This window comes from Notechis scutatus, chromosome 1, assembly GCF_049901735.1.
Source record: "Notechis scutatus isolate UNSWTSFEM ecotype Mainland chromosome 1, rNotScu1.2, whole genome shotgun sequence".
Lineage (NCBI taxonomy): Eukaryota > Metazoa > Chordata > Lepidosauria > Squamata > Elapidae > Notechis > Notechis scutatus.
Window position 1 is genome coordinate 39,847,902 of NC_142009.1, and position 12,746 is coordinate 39,860,647.

The window sequence follows — 12,746 nt, forward strand, 5'->3', positions numbered from 1 at the left end:
CCAGGTCCATGGGAACTGGGCCACACAAGCAGTGGGTGAGTGTGCAAAGCTCCGTTTGACAACTGCCAATCTGCAGAGCTAGAAAGGTTGGGAACCACTGTTTTAGAGTATAATCATTGTTTGAGCAAAATGGAGAAAAGGAAGATTCTGTTGGAGAAAGCTCAGAAAAGATGAGATTTATTTTGAAGAACTACAGCAGAATATTGGAAAAATGGGTTTATTGTCCAGCATGTCCTTTGTTTGCTTGATGTGTTTATTTTAAATATTTATGAGATCTATAATCCATTAGAAAGCAATAAAAATGCTAAAACCACACCAAAAAATGACTGAAAGATATTAGTAACAATGTCGCTCTGACTTCCTGCGTTATATGTTAAAGATGTTTTTGTCAGTCTAGACTTATCTTTAGAAATTATATTTAGAGGTTTTTTTGTTTTATTTTGTTTTCTATAACTACTCTGTGACCTTGCAAAAATATACTTAAGTTGTAAATATATATATATATTTGATTTTTTTTTATATTTCATTCATAAACATATAAAAATTATATTTAAATTTTTTCATTGCCTATTTTCTTTGAACTGGGACCTATTATCTTATTTTCCATAGAAATATCAGTCTGACTTGTGCAAATTCAAATAATACAAGCATTTCATGAGATTCATTATCAGTACTAATTGACACCTACCTGTATACAGTTTATGTATTAAACTCCATAATGTATTTAGGATGCTAGTTTAGTTAGCCTTTTATAAGGCAAAGGTTCCCCTCGCACATATGTGCTAGTTGTTTCCAGCTCTAGGGGACGGTGCTCATCTCAGTCAACTGCAGATAAAAAGAAACTTCCCCTATCTTTCCAACTGTTAATAATTCTTACAACAATTACAAGCTATTAGTCTAATGATATTAAAACTGGAGGAATCTCCTAAGCTAACCCTTTGGAATTAGCTGCAATTTCCCAAAAGGCACAGGTGGGTGACATCACAAAAACGTATTATGCACTCCTCTGATTTTGAGAAATCAGAAATACAACCAATGTAAGTTAAGATGACCTATCATTTTCATCTCAGAGTTAATGTTCAGCTTTCACTGGCCACATGCTTCCATTTAGAGCACTGAAGACAGATCCACATCATCTTTAATACAACAGGGAGTCATTTAAAGAACTATTGGTTGGCTTGATGGAAATGTACCATCACAATACATTCTCAACAAAAAATACTAAGTGCAGGGTATGAAGTGAAAAAAAATTGGCCATGGAAAGTGTTAACTGGCTTACGCATGAAAATACTAATAGACTAGCAGTACATGATATTGCTACTACTCACCTGCACTGTGGTTTGGCAGTATATCTGCTTCTATTTCAAAATAAAGGTCTTAAAAGATAATGCTTATGATCATATTAAACTACCAAGAAACAACAATAAATGTAGTAAATCTATCAATAACTAAATGCTGCATAACTGAGACGATGGCTAGTCACAATTTACACACCATGTTTACACAATTTCACTATGTTCAGTGCTCACCACTTTGATGTCCGCACTTTAGGTATGCTTTGCTGTCAAAATCTGACTTGCCAACAGTGAAAGGAAACATCTTCTATAGCCAGTATACACGAAGCTGCGGGAGTCCTTGGTGTTCTCTGAGCTTGGTTTTTTGCTACAGACATTTCATTATTCAAACAGGTAACATCACTGGTGCCTGTTGCACTGATCAGTGAATTAATATTACCCATATGGTAATGAAATTTCTGCAAGCAAACAACCAAACTCAGAGATCACCAAGGACTCCACAACTCAATCCTGAGATACATATATTCTGGTCTATTGGATGCACCAAGCTCTTAAAAAATAGAAGGCCTTCCAGAAAGATGGTTGGATCACAAGTAAATGTAATGCACAATGCTTTTAGTGACATTAAAGTGTGAACTGAAAAAGTCTAATAAACATCAAGTTTTTTGCTAAACAAGCTCAGTATTGTTTGGACCCAGTCAAAGATGCCTCCATTTGAATGTAAGAAATTATTTTTTCTATATCAGAACACATTTCCCAATGGGAAAGATAAACTCTGTAATACACAGTTTTTCTCTAAATTAAAACACCAAAAAACCTTTACCACAAATGTATTAAACTTGTAGCTTACAGCAGAGCAACACCTTGCTTGCTGGTTAGCTGTAACCCACCTTGATTAAATTCTGCATCAAAGTCATTTGGTAAGCTGTAAAGCAGCGGAATTTATATTCTTCCTCTACATAAAAGAAATACTGTCTTCATTTCACAGTAGGAACCTAGAGCACATCAGTGTGAATCAAACAGAGTTATGACATCTAATCAAGTGCAGGTTTCTATAGCAATGGCACCGTGATTTCTTCAAACCTAACTGGCAGCTGATTTGTGGCAAAATACACCATACTTTACATATGTGAACATCCACAGAAGAAAAAGCATTCTGGGAGGTTGCTGTTTTTACCACCCTGTCTCTCTCCCACGTACTGAGCTGAGAGAGGGCTGATTTTCTCACAATTCACAATAATGAAGGGATTTTAATTCTAGCTACCTAGTAATGTTTCTCTCTAACTGCAATGTTATTCTTTGCCACAGAGAGCTGATAAAGCCACCTAGCTTCAAACAGCTTGGAAGGAATAATATTAGCCAAAGAGTGTTCTTTTTCACAACTTCTATTTACTGTCTCAAATAAAAAAAAAATTGCCATGCAATATAAATCCAGCTGTTGCTGTTTTACAGTATTATTATTTTGTACATTATTTTTCAAAGTACTGATTTTACATAGATTTCAGAAACATTTCCACCTACACAACAGATATGATAAAGTATATAATTTCAAATTTCTAAACAGTTAATATGCATTCCTGTCTTCCAATCCCTTAAGTTTCTTTGTTAGTCATGATGTCTGTACTAATCAAGTAATAGTAGACCATACTGTGAATAGACTGGCAAACCTATTTAGTGTTAACTCTTGAGCCAGGTATGCAAAAAACTGAAAGTACAAAAGAACAAGTCCCAGAACTTGTTCAAAAAATACCTTCAATTTTAGCAGATATAAAACTAAAACTAAACAAAATGAAATTCAGGTTGTGTCCTGCTCACCTATTCGGTCTGTCCTTTCTCCTTCTGCAGAATTTCAGCCCAACACACAGAAGTTTAAAGCTTCTGCCAAATCAAAATGGCACATCTCTGCACTACGCTATGATTTTGAAGCTACCATAGCTTCAAAGTATAATCCAAGTTAGCCCTAACAACAGTTTATTCACGATGCCAAATTAGAAAATAAGCAAACTGAACAAAGAGAAACAGATTGCTAGGGGAAGGTTAGAGAAAGCCTGTGAACTAGGATACACTCCCCATCTTATCAGAGAACACAAAAAGACATTTGATCAGGTCAGAATATCTGTCCAGCCTAGTCCAGTTTTCTCCAATTAAGAATCCTCCAACTATTATATGACGTTCCACATAATTCCCAGCTAATATAATCACACAGAACAGAATTAGAAGACTCGTGGTCCAATTGGGAGGGCATCACATAGGGAAGGGCTAACTGTTCCAGTTCAAACAGATGTTCTTGAATTGGAAACACTTTTCAGTGCCTCCAAGCAACAGAGCATTTTTCTCCCCCTGCTTGTTTGTGAGGGATAGTCACTATGACTTTTTCTTTTTGAAAAGCCAATTACAGCTTTGGAACTGCACAGCTAAAGTAGTAGCATGAGTAATTATCAAATTCCTAATTATTTTCACTAAGCAGATATTCTATATGTGTTTTTAAAAATCCAAATTACAAAACTTTGTCCAAGAAAGTACCGGTATATTTTACCTCATGTTATGTCTTAGGTAGGATTTTTTCTTTCCAGTGGAAGTATCCTCTCACTTCCTTGCCCATGGTCTGGGCATCAGAGCCCCTCTTTGAAAGAGATGGATGGTTTAGAAATAAGAAATATGAACAAAACAAAATAAAGTAAAATAAAATAAGTCATCCTGGGAAGGCTGAAGCTAACAAGTGTGCTGCATTCCGAATAGTGTCATGTTCAGCTTCCATGACTTCCTGCTTGCTCAGCATTGCACGTTCCAATCAGCCTCTGAACAAATGGACTGTGCCCTCATTACCAACACTTAAACCTTTGGCATGTAATGCTAGAGTGCATTATGTTACGATGCTTTTAGGGCGTGTGTGTGCAGAAGAGTGCAAGTGGGGGCAGGGAAGGAAGAGGAGGATTGTTACCAAACCTGTAATTATTAAGTGACATCACATAAAACTTGTTTTTGTTCCAGCCTGAACTAGTTTAACAAAATAAGGGAGGAATTCCATGTGATAAACAAGAGACAGCTGAAATAGCACTATAAGGCAGCTAGGATTTTCATATAGAGAGCAATCCACAACCAACAAGTGGAACTCTGAATACTTTTTAGGATAATGTGAATGAAGAATATGGTGAAGTTCAACCATAGGGTTCACTTCAGGGCTATGGTTTACTGATTGATAGAATTTTACAATAACCTAAATCGTAATTTAGAATGACTGGATTCATCCAACAAACTAAGCCAAAATCAAACAAGCACATGATGGTTTAGCTTGACATGTGAATTCAGTCTGCTTGCATACTGTATGTGCATTTGACAAATAAAATTTATGGGTTCAACTATATTTGAGCCTGAAACACAGAATGTTAGCTTGATCATAGAGACTGAATCTATCCTGATATTCAGCATCTTGACAGCTCATTAGCGTATTTTACCTTCCAACTTTCAAAGTAGATGCAGCTTCATTGAAATCAATGCCCATTTCATTCTGATACCTTAATGTTCTAGTGAAGCACAGCATGTGAACAGAGAAAAACCTCAATAAGCAATTTAAGCTTCATTTTGCTTAGCCATAAGCTCAAGAACAATCATTCACAGAAAGTAGGATACATTCTAGAAAAATGCAAAATACTTAAGGCAAAGAATTATATTCATTTCTTCTTCCCTTTGTTCTCAGAATTTAACACCTATGTGCTAGTATATACCACCCATCTCACTTGAGCTGCTACTGGGATCAAAGGTCAGATTTTAATCCCAAAATGCACTGCAGAGACCCTATACTTCATTACAATCCCACTTACACCACCATGTATCCAAGACAACTGAAACATTATGTTCTCCTCAGGGATAAAAACCTACCTCTCCATCATAGGCTTAGGCAAGCTGGCATACCAGTCGACCAGACAAAACTGTGCATACTGGAATATTGCTCAACATCAGAGGACCAAAAGATCCAAGTTGTTATTTCTCTGTTGCCTGATGGCAAAACCTTCCGATAGTTAAATCGGTCTTAAAATTTTAAACACATCCAGGATATGCACTCAGCTTTGCCATTTGCATTATTAATGAGACATGTCAACAGTCAGCCTTTTCCCCATAAGCATCAGGTGGCTGGTCCATTTTTAAAAACGGCTTGTATGTGCTTATATGTACCCATCTTTTGTTGTAAACCTTATTTAGCAATTAAAAATAAGGACTGTTGCAAAACCAACTATGAAAAATAGTCTTGGAAGTATAATGCTGTTAGCAAAGAAGCTAGCTAACTGGGAATGAATGTTTTTCAGTTGCGACCGTTCTTCACACAACCACTGCAGCATCCCTGTGGTCATGTGATCAAAATTAAGAGGCTTGGCAATTGACTCATACTGATGACAGCTGCAGTGTGTCTCAGGGTTATGTGATCAGCTTTTGCAACCTTTCATAAGCCAAGTCAACAGGGAAGGGAGACTCACTTAATAACCCTGTTACTAAATTAACAACAGAAGTGATTCACTTAACAAACATGACAAGAAAGGTCATAAAATTGGGCAAAATTCACTTGACAAATGCCTCACTTAACCACAGAAATGTTGGGCTCCACTGTGGTCATAAATCGAAGCCTACCTGTATACATCTGGAAATTTCCTTCTTCTTCCCACTCCAGCAAGGAAATTTCCTTCTTCTTCCCCCCACACCATCTGAAGATAATTCCAAGTTATATGAAACTTAAAATGCTTTGTTATGCATTATGCTGGATGAAAGTGAGGTAGCAGAGCTGAAGGGGACAATCAGTTTTTCTTTCCTGCTAATTCAAGAATGGGCAGATAACACTCTATAGTGGAGACAGGGTCTGAGTGGAAATTTGGAAAAAGCTGCATCAGAATTAATTGTTTCAATGTCAAAATTAACAGCTAGACTTAAAAGTAGTCCCACTGGGCTAAGAATTAGTTCATCCAATTTTTCAATAAGCCATGGGTATGCACAATATGTGATTTTTTTTTTCATTAAGTGATTTTCAGCAGGAAAATAACAAGGAAAAAATGGTGTTTCCAGTTGATTTTAAAGGCTCAAGTGAATCAACACCTAAACATTTCTAGTTCCTGAAACATTAACATAAATCATGGGCTAAACTAATGACATTACCAATTAAAATGTTAAATTAAGTATCTTTCAATAGCATAAATCTGTTTTTTTATATATGCAACCGAACGTTTCCATTCATCCCACCAGCTGTAACTTTTCAGAATGTCAGGCTCAGATTCTAGCAAAACTTGGAAGAAAATAGTATATTCTATTTTTGGACAACTATTGAGCCTGACTATAAATGTGTCCTTCTGCCAACACACATAGCCATCATTTGTTTGATAAAATGTATAACCACAGACAGGCAGTAATTTGTGATGATTTTGCTTTGCTGTATATGCAAACATCTACTGGAATGGATAGAGCAAATGCATGGGCATGAAAAACCAAAATACACATACAACTTGACTTGCAAAACCATAGCTCTATTTGGAAAAACTCTGTGAAGCCCGAAAAGGCTCCAAGAATGCCTATAACCATCCCATCTCAGTAGTGGCTGAGCACAGAGTAGGAATAGTGTTTTTGGACTGACATGTATATCTGTAATTTTCCGATTATGCTGTAAATGCTCCCACAAAATGGCTGTTTTGTCACAATGCACCCATTTCCCAGAAGGCAGCACAAAAGCAACCAACCAGAGAGGTTGGGAGTTGACAGCATGCAAATATGATAAATACAAAATTAACATGATTGCTGGTTTGGGGATTTTTTTTCTGAGATTCAAATGTACAAGATTTACAAAATAAATAGATACAAGTTGTCCAAAAGATGTACAAGAGAACATACATCTCAAAATGCCCACAAGTTAGAGGACTGAATCCAATGGCCAATAGTCCCTTCCAGAACTCTTTGATTTTGTGGTGCTAATTATTCTGGTTTTGAGATTTTATAGACATAGTAGCCCCACAGTGATAGGCAGCAAAAAAAGGTAACAAATAAAGATTTATCTGTAGCAAAAAGTCAGCATGGTGTTTTGATCAGCATGCCAGACAAATTAGAAAATCATCCCTCATCCTCAGTGATGGTCACTTACAGACTTATGTGGTTATAGTTCTGCACATAAAGAGGAAAACAATCTCCCCAGTCTTTATAATCCAGGGAAATGTCTGATGACTTCTACTTCCATGAGAGCTCCCTGTATAATATCAAACCTAACAAACAGTGAACTCTGTAGTATGCAACTATACTCTAATAGTCCTAAAATGCAAAGAGGGAAACAAAAATAGTGACCGTGAGCGACTTTTCCCCATTTCCAACCTCTTATCCAACTAGATAAGAACAATTCCAAAAACCTTATGTCCATTTAATTTGCTATAAAGCAGGGGTGTCAAATTCAAGTCCCATGGGCCAGATCTGGCCTGCGGAGGGGTTAGATCTAGCCCACAGGGCCGCTCTGGAAATAGCAAAGGACCAGGCCACGGTGCCTCTGCCAGAAAAAGTGGAGCTTGGGAGGGACACGTGCGAGACCCTCCCAAGCTCTGGTTTCGCTGGCAGAGGGTTGCAGGAGGCCGCCACTGCCGCAAATAGAGCTCAAAAGCCCGGTTTCGCTGGCAGAGTGCTCGGGTGACCACAGGCACCCCTGACACGAGTGACATAGAACTGGCCATGCCCACACTGAGCACGCCAAGCCCGGCCCCTGAGATCAAACACAACCCTGATGTGGCCCTCAATGAAATTAAGTTTGACATCCCTGCTATACAGCAAATCACTGCAACTCTTTGAGGCCCTACAAGCAAAGCCAAATAGCTCTGAGGGTGGACCATACCATATTTTGTTTCAGATCAAAAAAGGAACAATTACACAGGGTAATTAACTTTATGTAGCAGGTATGGACTTGGATTCAAGATATAACATAACATAGGATAAGTTAAGACTGGTTTACAACTGTTGGCTGTATTACAGCCAACCAGATGCTTGATTCCCTCAGTTTCAACATGGAATGAAAAATAGTTCTGCCTATATTCCACAATGAGCAAGCAGAATAGATACTAGGCTATTAGAAAATTGTATTGGCTCTGTGAAACTTAAATATTTTTTGCCCAACTATGTACAGCTCTGCTATTATATAATTTTATTCAGATTTTCTTCATGAGGCTTAGAAGAAAAACAATGTTATTTTGTCTAATAAAATATCTCCCTTTTAGGGAAAGATCAAGTTGATTGTGAAAATGCAAAAGATCTTGTCAAGATACTAGAAACAGTAACGTAAGTAGTTCAGACTTACAGGCTCATACACATCAAACATATCAAGACAATGTGAGGAAATTGCCTGCCAAATTACTTTTGTGTCTAGATGGAGTTGAAATATTGGACAATGTAATGTATAAAGGTAAGAAAAACTCCAATACAAGGTCATGATTGCTCTCCTGGCATTCCCATGCTCCAAATTCTAGTACTTATTAAAAACCCATTGCCTGTGCTACACAATTGTTCATTTCCCTAGTTACAACAGGGATTTTTGTTCCCTTTGAAGATTATACATTTTTATGATTCAAAACAGTTTGGATGTGCAGTCCTATGCATACTTAATTGCTTTTCTGAATTCAATGGAACACACTTGAGTGGATGCATACAGCACTGTGCAAAAAGCTTTTTGGATATTATCTACACAATTACTGTTACTTAAGTCATTTGCCCATGTGATTTTAAAACTTTTTATCTTCAAGGAACTTTTTCCATATTAGCACTGGTAAAGCACTAAGATTCAAACAGGGCCTGTCAACTATGATTGGAGAATGGTAGTTTACCAACATCAAACCACAGGGGAGGGGGGGAATGAATGATAAAACATGCAGCCATGACACAAATGACATTAGAAATCAGGATACAGGTATATAAGGTGGAGTATGCCCTATAGAGTCATTGCACACATGCCATCATTTAGATATAAACTCAGTTTGCAGCAAATGACAACTCTTCCTTTAAAGATTGCCATTAATATTCATTATTTATTATTACAACCATGGCAGTCAGATAGTACAATGGGATGGAAACAACCACTGTTATAGTTGCTGTTAGAGAACATGATAAACGTTATAGAGAAACCCTCATTCATAAGTGACATAATGCAAGCCAGCTGAAAAGAACATCATCTAATAATCTGTAATGAAAGAAAGAATTTATGAATTATACAACCTTTTTTCCAACTGGAAGTTGAGAAGCTTAGTAAGTAACCAAATTCTTACAAAAGTGAGTACTTATATTTAGTAGATGAAATGTTGCTTATTCCAAAGTTCAAGATGACTTTCAATAATAATAGTGAACATCATAACAAAATGCAGTTAAAGCCAAAATTAAAACCTATCATTATGAACAGTTGTTAAAAATTTAGTGAACAAGGTTTTTCCCATCTTCCTAAATAGTGGCATGAACTACACTGCTTTAGAAGTACATTCCATATTTCAATACTGGGAAGTCATATTCCCAGCTTCTCACTACTCAGTAAAGAAAATTAATGCTGTGTTATTTAGGGTGTAGACTAGTTCAGCCTTCTCCCCATTTGGTGCCCTTTGCACCTGAGCAAATATAACACCAAAATTCTCGGGCGCAATTGCTTTTTGAGATTACTGTATTTCAGTACATCAGATATGAAAATGAATGGTTTAATATGGTAATTAATGGCTATGAGGGGGGAACATTAAAAATATGTCAAGTATTCTCAACTGCATTTTCTAATTCTAAATAAAAAATTGCTGCAATTTTTTCATCACAGATACAATAAAAAATAAACACAACTAAGTAAATGGTAAACTGCTTAGAACCTTATTTTGGTTGAACAGCACATAAATTGTGCTAATAAATTAAAAGGAATATTGTACTTTAACATAACATGTATTTCAAAAGAGTAGATACATGCCATTTATCTGCAAAATAAAATCTTTGAGGAAGAGGGAAAAGTACTCTCATCTTCTAGATAACAATGCAACAACCTCCAATTTGTAGAAATGGCTTCAGATGGCTTAGATTGTTTTCTCCATTCGTGTTCAGGGCTATTAGAAAAGAACAATAGTAGACCATTGTTTCACTAAGTTCTCTGTTTCATACGTACAGAGGTGGGGTTTAAGTGTGTTTAAAACTGAGGATGTATTTTATAAATATTTCAAATATGTTTGCAATTGGGCACTTAACAATTTTCAAGGGGAGATTGCTATTCTTTCTACCCCTTTGCACAATCAAAACGAAACGGGTGCAAGTTTGTTTCCTGCCCTTCCATTCAGTTTTATCAATAAAGAGTTTGCATTATTTTTTTAGCAGCCGGAAGCAAAGAAAAGCGGCACAGAGGAAGGAGGGGTCCATGCAATATTGCAGAGATTGCATGAAGGGGGGGTGTTCCCGTTCTTAAGCTCCCCTGGAGGAGGAGGAGCTCTACTCTGTGTGCCTGGCTTTGTGTTGAGCTGCTTACACACAGCCACACGCTCCCACAGCCGCCCGTGTGACCCCATGGCCGCCTCTCCCTGCGCAAGGCTTTGCCGGCCACGTGGCTGTCACAGTCTCAAACCAAAATGGGGGAAGCAAAAGTGGCGGAACTAAACAAATCGCAGCCGGTGCCAAGGGGGAGGGAGGGGAGGGGAGAATCCTACTTTAAACGGGAAGAAATGTAACTTCCAAGGGCTTTTTAAGTTTCCTGCAATCTGCTCGAGAGATTTTAGCCGTACAACTTGACACGGAAGGAAACTGACGAGCTTGACCCTTCCTCCCTGCTTGCTTTTCAGGCTTATATTAACCTTTCCCACTCTTTATTAGGACCGTCCGTAGAGAGAAGGAACAGCCACATGGCAGCGGATCTCCCACGAGAGCAACGCCAAGTCCAGGGGGAGAAGAAAGGAGATATTTGCGACAGCTGAGCAGCCCGAGGGAAGTCCCCAGAGTCTTAAAGCCAGTTCCCCGATCGCGGAAAAGACTCAGCGTTTTCCTCACCGCCACGGAAACTCAGCTTCCCTTCCCCTCCCCCCTCCCCCTACTCTCGAAGCCGTAAAACTCTTCCCTCGAATAGACGCCGCAACGCCTCCGGAGTACAACTCGCAGCAGGTCCTATCAATGCTCAGACATTACCAGTTGTTTCGAGGCGATTGGAAGGCTATTCCCCGTTTGGTCTCCCGTTTCTTCGATCAACAGGCACAAACCGTCTCCAGTAGTTCCCCTTCAGCCAGAAAACAAGCCTTTCTAGCCTGTTCACATGCCCTTCTCGTTTAATTTCACTTCTCCCCCGCGTCCCATTTGAGCCGTCGGGCAGACCGACCATCGCTCCTGCCATGCAAAATGCTAACTGCCAATCAAGCGAAAGTCTTTCTCTCTCCCCCCCGTCCAAACAACCTCTGGCCTCTGCAAAACTGGCTGGAAGAAGCCCTACTTCGCGGCTTGCGGAAAGCGACCCTTCTTCCTTCAAGTCGCTTCTCTGAAATTCTTAATCTTTCTCTCCTCCTCCTCCCCCCCCCCAGCAAAGAGGCCACAAAGCTCTGGCTTGGCCATGCAAATGTTTTTCCCTCTCAGATGGGCAAATAGAGCCTCCGGAGGTACAAACTCCAATTTACACAGATCTTCGACACACGGGCTCCCCCACCTCCATTTGTAGCCTTTGCTCGATTCCACCCCTTGTCCGAATTAAATCTTTAGCCGGAGCGCGCGGAGACACGCAAGCACGCCAGCGGCGCAATTTAAGCCTCCGCGTTACCCAGCTCACATTGTGCAACCGAGGGATGAAAAGCTCAGACGGCGTCTTCCTCCGACACATCTTAGCCCCACATCTGGAAATATATTTTTTGTAAAAAAAAAAAAAAAAGGAGGGAAAAGGAAAAGAGAGAGAAAGAGACTAGCTAAAACTTAGCATTTTTAAGGATTTGGAAGTTAAAATAAATGGAAAGAACAGAAAATCCCAGATTTGGGGAGTGGGGAAATGAAAGAAATGATATTTGATTCCCGCCCACTTTCCCCAGAAATAGTTAATAAAGGAAATATTCCAACTCACTGTACTCATGAAGCAGGCGTATGGGGGGGGAGAGGATGGGGGCACAAAATGGCAGCAGTAGCAGCAATATGGGAAATGTGTCACAGAACAGCAGCGTCGCCGCCTCTGGCTTTCCTTGCCCTGCGAAGCAGCAACAGCAGCGGCGGAGCCACCTCCTCCCTCTGTCTCCCCATAGCAACAAGGCGTCCGAGCCATTAACTCCTCCTCCTTCTCTTCTACCCGCATGCTAACCTTCCTTGCTCACCGCCAACTTTCGCCTCCCTTTATTGTAAATGGGCCGACTCCGTTTCTCGCTTCTCCTGGGACAGAAGAGCCGAATTCATTCGAAAGAAAAAGGGCGGGCTGGTACTTTTTGTCGGGGTGGGGAGCGTTTACTTAATGTCAATGCCTGTAAGTATGCACAC

At 39.2% G+C, this 12,746-nt stretch overlaps 1 protein-coding gene across 3 annotated transcripts in view; it reads right to left on the bottom strand.

Moving 5' to 3' along the window:
* Window positions 1–12,508, bottom strand: part of FOXN2 (forkhead box N2) — a 49,808-nt gene extending 37,300 nt beyond the window's left edge. Inside the window, exon 1 of one of the 3 annotated variants that reach the window (XM_026684772.2) lies at window positions 12,343–12,508. The gene's annotated coding sequence lies outside the window, so the exon portion shown is untranslated. Of the gene's footprint in view, window positions 1–11,429; window positions 11,762–11,937; window positions 12,002–12,342 lie in introns of those variants that run through there. The other 2 variants (XM_087961423.1, XM_087961412.1) reach the window with 2 other exon arrangements.
* Between the last annotated feature and the right edge of the window lie 238 nt (window positions 12,509–12,746).